Here is an 18,461-nt window from a genome sequence, read left to right as displayed (position 1 = left end):
ACTACTACTACATAAAACTAGTGGTTATGCAGGCATGTTTCAAATGATCCTCAGGGTTAGGATATACATGCACACACATGATTGGAATGTTGAATACCAATTATACAATTGGCATTCTATAATCATCTTCTTGAATACTCAAAAGAAGAAATGTAGTCTTGTACAACCTCTCATTCCGTCATAAGGGCTCAGCTGACATGCTGTCCGGAGGAACTGTGTCTGTAGTCATGGGTCATTTGCTTAGAAATCACAAAGTCCTGCTGGGATTCCCCTTTTCCTCTCTCTATGAGCCTATTTGACTTCCCAGACCACAGCAGCATGACCTCACATTTTCCAAACAAATGTCAGCTGAGAGGAGTGATGAATTAACTAAGGCGCAAACCCTGGGTGCGTGGGTTAGAGACTTCACAAGGAAATCACTACTGCCGTTTTCATTTCTACGGAAGCTTCCGACACAGGATCAACTGCTATCTCAAAACACACAAGCAGCAGTAGACTGCCTATATATTGGGAGTTATTAAGCTATACCTCCACCTAGTGGGTGATTCTGTCATTTAAGAACATTAAGATAGTTGGGTGCAGTGCTTTTTTCCAGAAAAAGAGGTGCAGGAGCCAAAGTTGTTGAGTTATTTTCAGGGGCAAAACAACACTTTTTGGGGGAGAGAATAGATAGCCTGGAAGGTAGTACTGGGGACTCCACCTGTGGACCCTACAGATCTTATTGTAATGGGGGGCGGGATTCAGCTTTTGACTGTTGTTGCTTCAGCAAATTCTGCATCAGGGAGAAACACATTCAACCACTGTTACTCATACTCAGTGAAATGGTTACCGTATTTTTCGCTCTATAAGACGCACCAGACCACAAGACGCACCTAGTTTTTGGGGGAGGAAAACAAGAAAAAAAAAATTCTGAATCTCAGAAGCCAGAACAACAAGAGGTATCGCTGTGCAGCGAAAGCAGCGATCCCTCTTGCTGTTCTGGCTTCTGGGATAGCTGCGCAGCTTGCATTCACTCCATAAGACGCACACACATTTCCCCTTACTTTTTAGGAGGGGAAGTGCGTCTTATAGAGCGAAAAATACAGTATATCTGATCATGTTTAGCCACAGTGGTTCCTCCTTGGTTGCTTTGCGGATTGGTTCATTGCTATTCCACCACCACAACTGAGCATGTGCGCTGTGGTACTTTCCTCGCTCCCCAGCAAATGCATGCATAATAGTAATAAATGGCTTCTCATAAAAGGATCAAGACCATCATGGCACAGCTGCTCTTTAGCACGTTCAGCATGAAACAAAACAGAAACATTTCACTTCTAAATTCTTATAGAATGCTTTATGGTTTAAATCTCCATGACCGCAGATGGACAGATCCTGCCACTCTTCTATTGCTAACCAACAGACATACATACGGTTTCTGCTGAAAATGATTTATGCTCCCAGGTTTTAATAAATCTTTTTATTCTTGCCATCTCTCTGCTTTTACAGCTGCTTTTTACACATTACAGTCTGACTGCGATATAAAACCCCCTGCTAGAGGACTTCCTAGAGACATCTGTTTGATTGCTGTCCGACCTTAGGTCTAATGCAGAAGAGCTCCTTAGGTTCTTAAAATCAGTTACTATTGACAGGAGTGTTTCAACATCTCAGACATTATATATTTAGAACACACACACACTGCTCTTGTCGTCTACCAGGTAGAATTTGCCTATTTGCTGTGCAATTCAGGTAGCCTTACCACTGCCATGGAGTTCAAAACACCATATGGCTTGTCGTGCTGCAATGAAGCTTTAATCTACAACTGTACCACTGATTCACCTTAACTACTGTCACTTAATATCTATGATGTATCATTACCAATGCCATATCCCACTAGAAACAGTATTATAGACATGGTAAAAAACCAGCTAGCCACACCTTTATAATTAAAAGTATCAATATATTCTTTATTATGAACGATGAAATCAATACTAAAGTTGTTACTGTTTCAAGACTTATGGTACATCTGCTGTAATAAGGTTAGAGTGTCTTTAAATGACCAGCTGACCAACAAAACTTGGTTTCTAACCTGTTTTAACTTACGTTCCATTTACCCTTAGTCCCTCTTCCCCAGTCAATCTCACCTCCAGGAACTGCAGACTTCAGCTGGCTTCATTTGAGAAAGGCTTCCAAGGCAATTCTCCGGGCAGCTCCAGAAGCTCCTTTCTGAATTTTACTCACTGCTGGATCTCCAGCTTAAGCCAGTGATTCAGCTCTTTGGGGGCATAATATATATCCAGCCTGAATAGCCTCCTGCCTGTCTCCCACCTGCTTCCAGACATCCAGCTTCTCCATCAGATTTTTCTTCTTAGCAAGCCTTTCTCCTATGGTCAGCAGTCTCTGCTGTTACTCAACAGTAGTAGAATAGACTTATTTATGTCTCAGCCACCTTGCCTTCAGCCAATTGGATTACATGATGTTGACTTCCCACTTTTCCCGTCCAGTGAGTAATCCAGAGTTTCTGCCCAATAAGCCAATCGTAAGGTTAATTTTACAATTCTTTCTCACAGTATATAAAACTACTGCTTTCCCAAGACCAACTTTAGGTACTTAAATAACTGGATAATCAAATGTGATGGACACTTTTAAAATTTAAACCTTGCATGCCCCCCCCACATTGCACCTATAAAACAAGCCTCATCTTGTAAACATATTTTAAAAGGTGATTTCTTCATAGAGACCTGCACTGCAGTAGTAACATATACAACAAGCACATTAGTTTAGAATAGATCATGGAGCAATGACAGTACTTTAGGTCATGTGGTTATTTCTTTTGGGAGTGCTGCATTTCTGTTTGGAACTAGAACTACAACGAACCACACAACGAACCACATCCAGACAGCTCCCACGGTGTCTGCCTGGATTAATGCAACATGGGAAATCTTACAAATATTATTCTTCTTCATTTGCAGGAAGTTACACTGTAACAATAGGAAAATGGGTATTTTCTATTTTAGACCACTAGGTGAGAGGAGGAGGAAAGGGCAGCTCAGTAATGAAACACTAGGTTGGAGTTATTTATAAACTTCCTCCTTTCCTGGAAACTACCTAAATCACATATTGTTGTTTGTTTGTTTAACCAATTTTCCATTTGTCAAAGTAGACAGAGTAAATTACAAAACAGCTTACTTTTATGTATACAGAATAAAACAAAAAATCAGTATTTCTATAAACTGGATCCTGAGAGGACATGGCAGTGGTTATAATATAATAATAATTTATTATTTATACTCCGCCCATCTGGCTGAGTTTCCCCAGCCACTCTGGGCGGCTCCCAATCGAGTGTTAAAAACAATACAGCATTAAATATTAAAAACTTCCCTAAACAGGGCTGCCTTCAGATGTCTTTTAAAAATAGGATAACTGCTTATTTCCTTGACATCTGATGGGAGGGCATTCCACAGGGCAGGCGCCACTACCGAGAAGGCCCTCTGTCTGGTTGCAGTGTTTTTCAAAGTAAGCAGACAGATTGGGTCAGGTAAGGAATGTTTTATTACTTCCGATTATAGCTTAGCTTTGTTCATGCACATATTGCCAATTCCTTTTAATTGCAAGACACACTTTTACTCTCAAAAGGGGGTGAGCTATAAACACCAAACTCTGCTATAAACTGTTGACTCCTCTCTTCCATGAGCTTCAACATTTTTGTAGTCAATCAAATCATGCCAGACAGCATCAGAGTTGTCATGTTTCTCTTGTCCTCTTGCCATGCTCAGCTTTTGAGGACCATTTTTCTAACAACACTGTCCGTCACACTAGGCAATTACCTGTGGCATGTGTTCAATATGTGTAACCATTTCCATGTTCTGGCACTTGCCATTCTATAGGCAGTCAGTAAATATGCTATGCCCACTTCACATTAGGGGAAAGGACTGGTCTATGAAATGAAGAGCACAAATAGAAACAAAGCCCTTCCACTCCCTTTGCAATGCCCCAATATACCCAAGCTGGCTACATTCTTCAGTCAACTAAAAGCTTAAGAGTTTTCATATTATTATTCAAATGCAGGGTACCTGTGAAACAGCAGAGAAGGGGGCCTTTTTTGTAGTGGTGCCAAGGCAGTGGAATGCCCTGTCAAAGTTCACTTGGCCCAATCACTGCTCAGTTTGGCAAGCAATCAATATTTTATTTTCCAACACACATTTCCAAACACCGTTTTGTGATTTGGCAGCCACTATTTATGACAATGAGGCCAACTCTTAGCATAGTCAAACTGCACAGTCAAGCCCGCCCTCCCCACAGGCCTAGGGAGGCCAGAGCAACTTCCAACTTTTGAGGTCCCTAGCGAGTGGCAGCTATGCAGATTTAGTCAGTTGCATTTAACAAGAATGTGCGACACCATCTTATTTGTTCCAGACCAGGTATTATTAACTAGTAGTGTTACACAACCCAATCACTCCTTCCACCTGGTAATAATAATAATAATAATAATAATAATAATAATAATAATAATAAATTTTATTTATATCCTGCCCTCCCCAGCCGAAGCCGGGCACAGGGCGGCTAACAACACTAAAACAGTACATTATAAAACATTATAAAAATGAATTAAAATCAAAATTGATGGCAACCATAAACTAAAGTTTTGTAAAGATTGCCAAAGGATGGAGTCAGGCTGCGCCCTGACCAAAGGCCAGGTGGAACAGCTCTGTCTTGCAGGCCCTGCGGAAAGATGTCAAGTCCTGCAGGGCCCTTGTCTCTTGTGACAGAGCGTTCCACCAGGTTGGAGCCGCAGCCGAAAAAGCCCTGGCTCTGGTTGAGGCCAGCCTAACCTCTCTGTGGCTTGGGACCTTCAAGGTGTTTTTATCTGAAGATCGTAAGTTCCTCTGTGGGGCATACCAGGAGAGGCGGTCCCGTAGGTACGAGGGCCCTAGGCCGTATAGGGCTTTGAAGGTTAAAACCAGCACCTTATCCTGATCCTGTACTCCACCGGGAGCCAGTGCAGCTGGTATAGCACGGGATGAATGTGATCTCTAAGCGAAGACCCCGTAAGGAGTCTCGCTGCGGCATTTTGCACCCGCTGGAGTTTCTGGGTCAGTCTCAAGGGCAGCCCCACGTAGAGCGAGTTACAATAATCCAGTCTGGAGGTGACCGTCGCATGGATCACAGTGGCTAGGTCAGGGCGAGAGAGGTAAGGAGCCAACTGCTTAGCTTGGCGGAGATGAAAAAATGCCGCCTTTGTTATAGCTGCAATCTGCGCCTCCATGGAGAGGGAGGTATCGAAGATTACACCCAAACTCTTAACGGACGGTGCTGGCACTAATTGCACCCCCGCAAGAGATGGGAGTTGCCCCCTCAGTCCCATGTCGTCCCGTCCCAGCCAGAGGACCTCTGTCTTCGAAGGATTTAACTTCAACCGGCTCCCACGTAACCATCCAGCCACAGCCTCCAAGCATCTGATCAGTGTGTCTGGGGCCGAGTCCGGGTGGCCGTCCATCAACAGATAGAGTTGGGTGTCATCAGCATACTGATGGCAGCCCAGCCCAAAACTCCGGACAAGCTGGGCGAGGGGGCGCATAAAGATGTTAAAAAGCATCGGGGAGAGTATTGCACCCTGGGGCACACCACACACCAAGGAGTGGCGGGATGACAATTCCCCCCCAAGCGCCACCCTCTGTCCCCGACCAGAGAGAAACGAGCGCAGCCATTGAAGGACTGTGCCCTGGATCCCCACGTCAGCAAGGCGGTGGTCCAGGAGTTCGTGATCGACCATGTCGAAGGCTGCTGACAGGTCTAGAAGAATCAGCAGCCCCGACCCGCCTCGATCCAGCTGCCTGCGGAGATCATCTGTTAGGGCGACCAGAGCCGTCTCGGTCCCATGACCAGCGCGGAAGCCGGACTGGAATGGATCCAGAGCTGATGTTTCATCCAGAAACCTACCAAGCTGTTCAGCAACCGCTCTCTCAATCACTTTACCCAGAAATGGAAGATTCGAAACCGGGCGGTAATTGGATAGATCTAAGGGATCCAATGATGTTTTCTTTAAGAGCGGGCGCACCACTGCCTCCTTCAGTCCCCCTGGGAATGTCCCGGTGCCAAGGGACAGATTGATGATATCCCCCAGGGGGGCCCGCACCTCGTCTGGACACGCTCTAATCAGCCAGGACGGGCACGGGTCGAGAGGACAGGTGGTGGGCTTTCCAGCTCGGAGGAGTCTGTCCACATCGGCTGGGGATATCCAGTCAAAGTGGTCCAATACTGAACCCGAGGACAGTCGAGGGGCCTCCAGTTCCTTTATTGTATCCAAATTGGCAGGGAGGTCATGGCGGAGCAACAAGACCTTCTCCGCAAAAAAGCTCGCAAATGCCTCACAGCTGTGTGTCAAATTGTTATTTAAATTTGGCTGTCCTTCGAGGGACGTTAAAGACCGAATTATACTAAATAATTGCGCCGGGCGAGAGCTAGCGGATGCAATGGAGGCCGAGAAGTAGGACTTCTTAGCGGCCTTCACAGCCATCTCGTAGGTTTTCATAAAAACCCTATAAGATGTTCTTGAAGCTCCATCACGGGCAACCCGCCATACTCGCTCTAGCCGTCTGAGGTCCCGCTTCATTTTCCGGAGCTCCTCGGTAAACCAGGGAGCCCGGTTTCTGCGGGGTCGCAGAGGGCGCTTAGGTGCGATCTCATTGATGGCTGCCAGGAGCTGGGTATTCCAGGCCTCAACAAGCTCAGTCAATGAGTCGCCAGGGGGAGAAAGGTCCCGCAAGGCTTGACGGAATCTATCAGGGTCCATCAGCCTCTGCGGGTGAGCCCAAATTGGCTCGCCACCTAAGCAGGGTGGGGGTGGAACGTCAATCCTGGCTTTCAGAGCATAGTGATCAGACCATGGCACCTTCATCGAAGGAAACATGATCACATCTATACCGATGCCAAAGATCAAATCCAGCGTGTGGCCTGCTTGATGTGTGGGGCCCGAAACAAACTAGGAGAGCCCTAGTGTCGCCATGGAAGACACCAGGTCCAGAGCCTGTGAGGAGGGAATGGCATCAGCATGGACGTTGAAGTCCCCCAACACCAATAGGTTAGGGAACTCCAAGGCCCAGCTGGCCACCGCCTCCAGCAGGCCTGACAGGGTGGCTGCTGGTGCGCTAGGTGGCCGGTACACCAGCCAGACAGCCAAGCTCACCTCGGAGCCCCACACTAGGCCAACACATTCAATGCCGGGGATCGATGGCGATGGTAGAGCCCTGAAAGAACAATCTTCCCGGATTAATAACGCCACCCCTCCCCCCTGGCCCACAGTCCGCGACTGGTGGAGGACGGAGAAACCCGGGGGCGCCATCTCTCGTAAGGTAACAGTATCCCCTTCACGCACCCAGGTCTCAGTCACACATGCCAGGTCAACCCCCTGCGAGGTGAAGAAATCTCGCAGGGTGGCGGTTTTGTTGCCTATAGACCTGGCATTGCACAACACCAGTGACGGAGGTGAGTAATCCTTGCTCACCCTACCCTCGTCTCTCGGGATGGGGCGCAGATTGGAAGGGGTACGAGCATATCCGTATCTCGATCCCCTTCGCCTATGACATCTGCCCCCACCGCCATACCTCCCTCGCCCCTCTGCAGTAGGAATCCCAAGCCTCAGACTCGCCTCCATTTACAGAATATAAAAGCAAACAAACAAAAACAATTACACGAAAACAAAACCAATCCCCACCCCACTCCACAACCACCCCACCCCAACCCAAAATACCAAAACAAAATAAAAATACATGGATAAAAAATACATGGATAAAAACCACCGCTTATGGTGGTACAACAAAGCAAAAAATAAAAACAGTTTAAAACATATAAAAACACTTCAAACAACCGCTGCAGCAGCAGCAATGTCCCCAAAGCTGCGGCAGTGGTGAGCGTGTGCCCCGCCCCCTGGCCTGATGGAGAGTGGGCCTGCAGGGGGAAGAGCCCTCCCCACAAACGCACGGCAAAGCGGCAGCAGCGATGTTCCGAGGCCTCCTTGGAGCCTTATATGCTGAGGTGGAGTCTGGGGCCCGCCCCCAGGCCCAAGGTGGAGAATGGGCTTGCAGGGGGAGCGGTCCTCCCCAAGACTCACCGGCAAAGCGGCAGCAGCAGTGTCCCGGGCCTCCTTGGGGTCTTTTATGCTGAGGTGGAGTATGGGGCCCGTCCCCAAGCCCAAGATGGAGAATGGGCTAGCAGGGGGAAGAGCCCTCCCCACAAGGGGAGCAAGAGCTCTTGCTGCACTCAAGTTAAAAGAGGTGCCTTCAAACTCTGGAGGGCAACTGCAATTTTGGTATTACTTCTAGCTATACTATTATAAAAATATGTGATTAAATCCTAACATAGTGAGAAGACATTGCATATGGAAAGATAGAAGACACCTCTCAGATACTGATTTCCAGTTTCAGCTGTGACACAATACACCAGCCGCTTTTTATGTAGGTTTTGTACAAAAGAGAAATTGTTCACATTAAATTCCAGGAACTGCTATTGTTGGGTTTATGGGATGATATCTGGAAGCCAAGCTCCTTATTTCTCTCTTAAAGAGTGTTTGCGCAATTGGTGCCAGCACTTCTGTAATTGTGCTCTCCCCCCACAACTGCATTGCGTGAGAACACGCATTTCCGCCTTTATAACCATGTGCAATTGTGCAGATAAAAGCAACATTACAGTTCTTCTCAGCCAATGTCTTCTTGCCTTTTCTGACTCAATACAGTTCAATTCAGTGCAAGTTTATTTGGAAGCCAGTTCCACTGAGTTAAATGGCATTTACGTCCCATTAATTGTGCATGGGATTGCATCTTAAGTGGCTTTATACAATTTTCACATGTGCAATCCAGTTGCCCTAGGGCTGCAAAGCAGAAGAGAAACATGTCCCGGCCTCTTCCACCAGTCAAGAGGACTAAGACTGCTGGTATCTGCCATACCTCTGGATTTTCCTGGACATTACCAGAATTTCAAAGGCAGAATTGATGTCTGGAGGGAATTTCCAAAAGGGGTTTTGGGGTTTTCCTGGTTTTTACTTTTTGAAAATATGGCAACCCTAGCATATACACGTGTGCGTGTTAGGGATTTAGCATCATTGCCTTTTGCTTGTAAAGCCAACTTGGGAATCATCTGATTGAAAGGAGGGTGTAATTTTTCAATAAATAAAATGTAAGTGCAATTCTACAACTACATAACTTTTCAAACGAAGACACCCTCCCCCCCACCCCCGCGCGCAATGAAATACAATTCCATGTGGGGCAATTTTGTGCAAATATTTCAGGACCAAAGAGCAGACAGGCACAGTAATTAACTCTGGTTCAAAGTTTAATGAATGAAACATACACAGCTTTACTTAAGTATACATCCGATAATGCTATTTGTATAATTTTAATCAAAAGCATATAAGCAAGTTGTCTGTCCCCATCTTTATGCCATTCATCAGGGAAATGCTACATGAATGAAATACAGATTATTTTTTATCACCAACAAAAAACATTGAAGAGGCTAGATACTTACCAAGTTGCCAGATCAGAAATACGTTCCCTCACTTTCTGGTTCTCCTGGTGTCTGCAGGACTATACAAGTTGTTTTCATATGATCAGAGTAAGATCACAGGATCTGTTACAGTATTTGGAACTGAAAACATACTCCACTTAGGTCACTCCAGCTGCACAGCAATAAGCAGGACAAAAGCCAGCTGCTTCATACTATGTAGAGCTGTTTACAAATATAAATGCAAGCCAATATATCAACAGGCCCAAGTGTTTAGTGTGTCCCTCCAGAAAATTCAAGTTTGCTGTGCATGATCAAAGCCATTTAGTTTTGGTTAACCAGTTTATACCAAGTAGCAAGGATCTAGTCAGCATTAAGGCATTGCTTGAAATAGAAGCTACACCCACAAGTCAGAGGAGAAATAAATATGATCCTGGTGATACTCCTTGTGCTAGGGTTCTAAACTGCATTTGCCACTCCTTGTGTAGTGTTGTGCTTGTGTGAAGCAGCATATCCTACCACACACCTTAAGAATTAGGTGTTTCCCTGGCATAGCTGAGCCCTGTACAAATCACTTGGGGATAATCATATGATTGGGTGTCTATGTAGTTTGGGATTTCAGTGACAACTGCATTACCAGGTTATCTTACTAATCAACAAACTAGTTTTAAGTATTAACTTTCCCTAGTATAAAGGAAAGTAAAGGGCACAGAAGGAAAGTTAAGACACAGAAACTATCAAAATTTTAATTATGTTTACAAGATACCCTTATTTTCAATACAAGCACAGTAAGTAAGACAAGATGTGTTCTAAAAAAAGTCTCCTAAATGAATGGCAGGTTCTTAATGTTCATAGTTTCTCTTGCAGGTGAATTAATTTTTGGCAACTCAAAATCTTTAACATGATGCCTAGGTCAACTCAATTCTTGTGGCTGAACTACTGAATGCCAACAGTAGCGGTTTTGTTTCAGTTTTGTTTCTTCTGCCCACTTGCCCACTGCCCCAAAATAACCTGAACTGTACAGAGCTGGCAGATTTAAGATTGTCATCCTTATAAAATACTATATATTGACCACTAGAGAAATGGGACTAGAAAAACAAGGGACCAAGACATTCTAAACAACACTCTTGATTCATATATTGAATGGTTACAGTGACTACTTGTTCTTCTGGGTTCTTCAACCTTTACTATGAAATGCAGCTAGATTTAAATTTCCACATCTGTTGTAGTTTTAAGAAGCATTTTCATTATCCACAAGTTGGTAGGCATGATACATAGCTTTGTTTTCTCATGCTGATCACAAAATATTATTTTTAGTTGTAGCCTACTCCCCAATCCAAAGGCTTTTTATGCCGTAACACACCCAATACCACAGAATGAACCAATTAACTGGATTTTTTTGATCAAACTAAAATGTAGGAGACCAGTAACCCTGTGCTAGCTTAACTCTAAGCCAACAAGCCCAGCTCAAAACAAGGAGGTCTTAAGAAGCATTCTAAAGCTGCTCCAAGGAGATTTTGGCAATTCTAAAGAGAAGTTTCAGGATTGCTGAACATGAATATAAGGTGGCATTAAGAGAGAGACTGCAATGGCACAGAGGCAGCAGCAGTCTCATATTGATGAAGCAATCAATAAAGCAATAGATTTACCTAGAGTTGGTGGGAGAAGCTGATATTTCTGTGTCAGGGCTGTGACCACTTCTGAACTTTATTTACTTAAAATGCTCGAATGACTGCCAACAACAGCTTTAGTTTGCCACTTTGAGAGCAGGTTTTTAAAAGCATGTTACCAAATTAAGTTGGCTAGTAAACATGGCAGCAGAAAATTAAAGATACAGAAACATGCAGTTCTAATTAAGATGCAACTACATTTTTGCACAAACCACCAGTTTAAGCAAAACAGCAGCACTACAGAAATGCATAGTCGACTTTAAGAAATAACCAAAGAACACTGAATATTCAGAACCCACTTAAGTGAGAAGGGACTGCCTAAGAAAATTATCTAGGCTTTAAAGTGTTGAGATTCAAGGGTTTCAGAGGACACAGCATTTCGTCTCAATAATGCCCATCACAAAAGATGTGCTCATCAGTTAACAAAGTTGTGCTGATGGGTGTTTGTAAGGACTGCTAAGAAGAAAGAATCAGAATATTTAATTACTCTTGTTTTGTTAATAGCATAAACACCCATTCACCCCAGATGTGATTGAGGTTATTTTCCAATCAACCTTAGTCAAATGATTTCCCACTTAGAAAAAAAGTGCATTACTGGATCCCTGACTGGAATGCCATCACATGATACACTAAACCCAAATTGGTTATTTATTGTAATTCCCCTTCCCTGTGAATATTTATCCCTTTTAGGTGTAGTAAGATGCAACCCTCTCCAGATAACTTATGGCTCCATCCTCACATACTAAGATGGCATTTGTAGTACAGGATTTCAAACAAACATCAGGTACTTACAGATTAAACTAACCTGTACTGGCAGTGCTGTGGGATTTTTTTCTTCTCTACCAGTAAGTAGCAAATGCTGAAATTCTGCTGCTAGTCAACAAAAACACAAATTATATTAAACCAAAAAGCTTAACTCATAATTTAGTTTTAAATTTCGAAACACAAACCAAAATTCTTGCACTTTTTTATAGCAACTGTTAACTCCTAAGTAGTCCGTCAAACTGAACTCTGAAATATACTTGTTAAACCAATTCAAATGTTAAAGGGTTACAGTGCAAGTTGCCCCCAAAAAATATGTAGCGTTCTTTCAAGGGTATCAGTGAAAATGAACTGGAAAGCCCTGTACTTGTATTACTACTAACAGTCTGAGAAAGCTGACTGAATTCCTAAAGGATTATAAAATATTTTATGTTAGCTGAGTTGACTATTCTTAAAATTAAGCACAAGGGTAAAATTTATACTGAACTTTGACTCCTAACTTTTAGCAACTGTTGTGTGAAGTAGAGGTGTGACATTTTGAAAACAGTGCTTGCCAGGCACACATCAGTGATTCAAAACTGCTATTTTAGTGAAGACATTTTTGTGTCTTCACATTTATTTTTAATTAAGGGAACAACTTATTTAGTCTTGCCAGACACTGGCAAGAATGCTCCACTGCAAATACGTTATCTGAACAAGGTATGGAAATAATGCAGTGAGACATTCCAATCTACTAGGTTGGCAGCGCAGACTCAGTAGGCCAAAAAGAATGGAAGTGAGATTCTATGTTGAGTGTCGTCGTCCCGTCCCATCCGCCGTCCCCCATTTCAGCATGGCTCTCTTAAGTATGCTTCCCAGGACAACAAATGATTAAGTTGACGAAAACAGACTACTAAAGTTCAGAATAGGAAATGCCCAAAATGTATGATCTCTCAAAAACCTAAAAGCTGCTTGAAACCTAAAAAAAAAAAGCACTTGCAATGTAGTGCAATACTATTTCTCTCTGTTCTAGCAAGTTACTTCACATTTAATTGCTGGCACTGACAATGTAACCATGTGTAAAGTTAGAAAGGATGAGGGTCACCTAGTCCAACCCATGCAATACAGGAATCATTTGCCTAACATGGGGCTCCAAGCCACACCCCTGCAGTTAGGAGTCTCATGCTCTACTGACTGAGCTATTGCGTTACCCAACAATATTCCTTAAATTTACATTATTCTGTGATCAAATATTTTATAAATTTACGAGTCACAGTGGTCAACAAGCAATATGGACTGAATTATATATTAAATGTTTTATTATACAAAAGATGTGAAGTGATTGATTGTGTGGTTTCATTTAACAATAAACATCCATCAAAAGATTCAGATGCATATAATTTTAAAGCAAGTAGTGTTGCCTCAGTTAAAACTGAAACAAAACTAATAATAGCAAGAGTGGCCAGAATTAATGCCACCTTACAGTCGCCAGAACTGTAAGTATAATTAACTCAAGTGTATGCCTATGACACAAAATGATCTTTAGTTTGGATTTAACTACTTGTATCTACTTGAATACACTTTAGTCAAGTCGGAGTACTTCAAATTAAGACATGACTCCGCATGACCTATGGATGTACACAAACTTATCTGAAGTATTTCCACTCTGCTGGGGCCTCAGAGAACTCTCAAATTGCTGCTTATTGACTTCTTTACTGAAAAATCAATTTGACAATTTTGCACAAGAGCTCTTAAAGGGAAACTGGGGGTGGGGACCGAATACTATGTAAGCAAAGTTGGCAGTTTTCCTTTGAATTGGTAATGTACAAAATCCCAAGACTTCTTTTTCAATGCGAGAGTCTGGGTAGCATTTTGAAGTTCTGTGATGGCAGAAAAAAATTAAAATCTGGGCGAAGTGCAATTCAGAATTGCAATTTAAATCTTAATTCTAAATTTATTTTTTTAAAGTTCAACTTGGTCGTGCGTCTCACTTCAAGAGATCACAATGAATGAATCACAATGCCCCAAGAACCACCTGAGACTACTAGTGAAGTCCTGAAAATACCGGTAGGTGTACTCCAGGTAGAGGAATTTCTAAACTAAAGCCAAAATTTAGAAAGTTGTAGCCAAGGAAAGCAATGAAACCTGTTTGGATCTCCTTTGCAGTACATTAATACCGACTTTTAGGTTGCTCTGTAATTATAAAGAAATAGGCACATACATTTGGACAAAATCCTAGTATCTCTCAGTTCTTCATAAACCATAAAGTTACATTAGGTATATGCTAGAAAATGTGATTGTAGGACAGCTGGAGAAGTGTAAAAAAAAAAAAAAAGGCTCAGATTGGATGAAGGGGATATTCAAAGCTAAACATGTTCTCTCTTATCAAGTGATTCCTGTCTAAAATCATGCAACTGGATCAAGGCACTCATTTATTTAATCTATTTTATTACAGGGTGACAGTAAAGGCATTCTAACACCCAAGCTATTTGCTCGTGGATACTCAAAAAGATAACAGAAGCCATGAATACAACCCTTCTATTTCAAGTCCCTCCAAACAAAGCATGTTTCAATAAATTGGCTATTGACCAAGGGGGGTGGGAAAACATTGAAAAAAGCAGATCTCAAGAGCAGAGGACATTGTAGAAGAAACGCTGATTGCTATTTTCCATCTTCAGTGCGGAGTCCATCTTCACCATTAATTGTCAAGAGTCACGTCACACACAATGACAATACACTGAATTGAGGATTTGAATGCAGTTTACGTTCAGATGTGAGGTAGTCACAGTGAACTTGACTCTGGATTACAATTTCTTGAGAAAATGAGAAGCTTGCAGAGGGTTCTGCATGCATATGAGAGAAGTGACAGGCAGCTAATTGTATTGCTTAGGTATTACGACAGGTAATTCTAAGTTAGCGTTTTAAAACTGCAACCACGAAAACACGAGTTACAGCCAGAGCTAGTAGATGCCACAGAAAAGAAATTGACACTTGAATTTGGAAAAGTACTTGGAGGATTGGGTGAGAGGACTGTGTAAGGCAGGGATGGAGAACTTTTAGCCCTCCAAATGACGCTGGATAGAAACTCATGCAAGCCTTGATCACTGACAATAGTGGCTGGGTGCTGATGAGATTTGGAGCCCAACAGCTTATGGAGGGCCATCCCTTGAATTAAGGAAAAACAGCCTCTCACACCAAATTCCCAAACTCTTAAAAAACTAAGTAAGTGTTTAAGAAGCAGTTTGAGGCTCTGCAAGTGCAAACCTAAGGGACCACCCAGAAAATCTAGGTGCCTTGTGAAAGCTTCAAACTCTCTCAAACGAAAACTAGATTTGTTGCAAGAGCTGCGGATAGAAGTAGATTCTCAAGTATTCTTGGAAATCTTTTATCAGCAGCTTTCCTCATAATTTTAAATCTTTCTTTTAAAGTAATGCATGTGTTTTCACATGAGTCTAGCAATACATTTTCTAAGGAAGGATTCAAATGGCACCAAAACCCCTGAACGTTTGTTTTATGTTCTGTGCATAATATATGGGAAATTGCTTAGACTAGGAATACCTAAATGTCTATGCTCATTATGTTCCAGTGCACATAAATATGGCAAGTTGTTTACCTTTAAAATCAGGCTGTTGAAAGAATGTTTCCTACTAAACATTTATCTCACTTGTTCATCTTATGAAACTCACAACTGCATTTTTCTCCACTCTGTGGGCTCTACATTAATATTAACTTATGACAGATAACATATTTAATGATAAGGTAATTGTTTCAGGTACATTTCTGTTAGGTTGATGTCACTGACCCCCAACTGCAGAGGTGTGTATCAGTGGAGAAAAACTGATTTCAACACAGGCATTTTCTTAACACAGCCAACAAAACTCCTGGACTTTTAAAATTCACAGCACCATTTCAAAGGCAGTCATCTTGCTGTTAAAATATGGCATCGCTACACCAAGTTTCGGAGGGTAAGGTGATGGAGGGATTAACAATTGAACAGGATATGTTTTGACTCATTTTAAGATTTCTGACTGCTAACAACAATAAATTTAAGCACTAAAGTCAGAGTATCAATATTAATATAGAGCCCATCAAAAGATTATAAAAATCCTAAATTAAATTAAAGATAGGAGCCTTCACCAAACTTGCTGCAAGTTTGGGGACATGAATATCCAACAGCTATAAAGCTGTGAAAGCCCCTAGAATGAATAAAATAAATCCCACTTGCCTCAGACTGAACAGGGCAACACTGAGACTCTGCCTCAGCCTGTCCTATGGCAGGGCTATAGGAAGAAGAAAAATTTAAATTTTAGAAAAACACAACCCAATTAAGTTAAAAATACATGCAATCAAAATTAACAAAATTCCAATGATCAAGCAAAGATTTGGTCTCAACTTTTAAGCCCCACACAAATCAGATATGGAATCTGTAAACCAGAATTAATGTATAGGAAAAATAAAAACCCAACTAGAGTGCTCACCTTCCAGCTTGACCAGTGCTATATGACACTCAGTAGAAAGTGGGTGTTTCCCCTCCAAGTGATAAAATATTCTGAACTAATGCAGTAAAAGTGAAAAATGTAAAAAAACGAATCTGCTGTTCAGAAATTTTACATCACTCTTGCATAGTAGTTAGACCAGTACAATTATTAAGACAACTGTATTACATAAATCATTTTTTTAATGTCAGAGGTACGAATTTGTTAAAGTATCAAAATTCCTTTCCATAATGGCCAAGTTCAGATGTAGCAAGAAACTATGGTCTCCAATTTGGAGAGTGAGGCATGGGCTTTTGTGCACCCTACTGCTTCTGCGACTCTCAAGGAGATAAAAAGCTTCTACTTTCAATTAACTCAAAGCCATGGTTGGATGATCACTTCTTATTACAAATACTGCAAACAAGTAACAGTTCCCAATGTTCAGATATCACAAGGAACTAAGTTTTTTGTTCCTTCGTTGTGGGCACAAAAGAGAAGGAATGGAGGAAATCACAAGAGACTTGAGATTCATTCTCATAACTGACCATGGTTTGCTTACATGTATGAATGACCCCAGCCTATGGATTAGCAACAACTATGGAAGTTTTTATTCCAAAAACAAGCTTGTATTCAGAACTTTCAGAAAGTTCAACATAAAGGCCTTGAATATATGCTGAAAATAATAATAAGCTGTTCCCTTGCACCTCCATGAGCACCCTGTCTCTCAGTGGAAGCAGGACGGAAACTGATTGGCACTCTTCCACTGAGAGCAAATAGATTTCAACAGCTTCTATCTAGAAGATGGAGGGGCCTATGGGCTTCAGAATGCCTGCCTCCAGTGAGGGGGGGGGGAATTAGTTATCTCTAACCCAAGCGTACAGTACAGGTGAATCTCTACAGCAGGGATGGGGAACCTGTGCCACTCCAGGTAATATAAAGGGGCAATACAAGGCTACAGTAGAAATTAGTAAATTTCTGATCTAATTCTGTCTACTGGATCCAGCGTTCCATCATGTGGAAAGTGGTGCAGGGGCTGAAGAGGAAATTTGCCTACCCCTCTGCCCAGCAGGAGCCTCTGCTTAATCTCTGTTTCTTCTGTGAGCAGAAGGAGAGTCTGGATGCAACTAGTACAAACTGTACACTAGTCCTTTTAAATGTAAAATGGCCAGTATGGGCTACAAAAGGCTTGCTAATGGGCTCATTAGGCATGAACCATGTTACAAGAATCATTGTGTTTCATTTTGCCATAGACTAAGGAAAAGTTACCAACACATGCTTAAGCAAGCCCACTGCCAAAATGGTTTGCCTCTTTAGTACTGGGATCTATAGAGACAGTAATGTCAAAGAAAACTTCAGCTATGTGTTTTCATGAATGAGAAAAACAAGCACAACTTCTTCAGATAATGGTCAACAGGTATGTATAATTGCACAATTGCCATCATAATAGTGCAAAAGGAAATAAATGAACAGCTAAAGGGGTGAAGTACCGTATTTTTTTGCTCTCTAGGACTCACTTTTTCCCTCTTAAAAAGTAAGGGGAAATGTGTGTGCGTCTTATGGAGCGAATGCAGCCTGCGCAGGTATCCCAGAAGCCAGAACAGCAAGAGGGATTGCTCCTTTCACTGCGCAGCGATCCCTCTTGCTGTTCTGGCTTCTGAGATTCAGAATATTTTTTTTCTTGTTTTCCTCCTCCAAAAACTAGGTGCATCTTGTGGTCTGGTGCGTCTTATAGAGCAAAAAATACGGTAATTATAAAACAGTGAACATGGCTGCATATTTCTGAAGTACCTTTTGGGGAAATGGGTAGCCAGTCAACAGAAAGCATATTCAAAGTGCCAATAACACTGCTCAGACATTTAATACACAGTACTCCAGCAAAATAAATTTCTCAAAATGAAAATCTAAAACAACTTAAAACAATGAGTGAAGATCACAAAGCCAAAGTTTCTAATGGAAGGCAGGGCATTTTTGAAAGTTACAAAAATATAAAAAGAGGATGTTCAGAAAGCAGCAAAGGAACTTCAAACATGAATAAAGTTTTTTGAGACCAAGCAAAGGACTGAAGTAGACCGTACGCAAATCGGAAATAGTTTTTACTTTACAA

At 42.2% G+C, this 18,461-nt stretch overlaps 1 protein-coding gene and 1 long non-coding RNA gene across 25 annotated transcripts in view; one reads left to right on the top strand and one right to left on the bottom strand.

The window, feature by feature from the left end:
• Positions 1-1,963: 1,963 nt before the first annotated feature.
• Positions 1,964-12,208, top strand: LOC310839335. Its single transcript, XR_014561447.1, has 2 exons — positions 1,964-4,445; positions 8,213-12,208. It is a non-coding gene; the product is annotated as an uncharacterized lncRNA (long non-coding RNA).
• Positions 9,286-18,461, bottom strand: part of ZNF207 (zinc finger protein 207) — a 26,000-nt gene continuing 16,824 nt past the window's right edge. For 4 of the 24 annotated variants that reach the window (XR_014561357.1, XR_014561363.1, XR_014561367.1 and 1 more), the window contains 2 exons: positions 16,108-16,162; positions 9,286-12,014 (listed from right to left, as the gene is read on the bottom strand). The gene's annotated coding sequence lies outside the window, so the exon portion shown is untranslated. Of the gene's footprint in view, positions 16,163-18,461 lie in introns of all 24 variants that reach the window. The other 20 variants (XR_014561359.1, XR_014561364.1, XR_014561372.1 and 17 more) reach the window with 9 other exon arrangements.

Source organism: Podarcis gaigeae, assembly GCF_964106915.1.
Source record: "Podarcis gaigeae genome assembly, chromosome: 2".
NCBI lineage: Eukaryota > Metazoa > Chordata > Lepidosauria > Squamata > Lacertidae > Podarcis > Podarcis gaigeae.
This window is presented reverse-complemented; position numbering and strand designations above follow the sequence as displayed.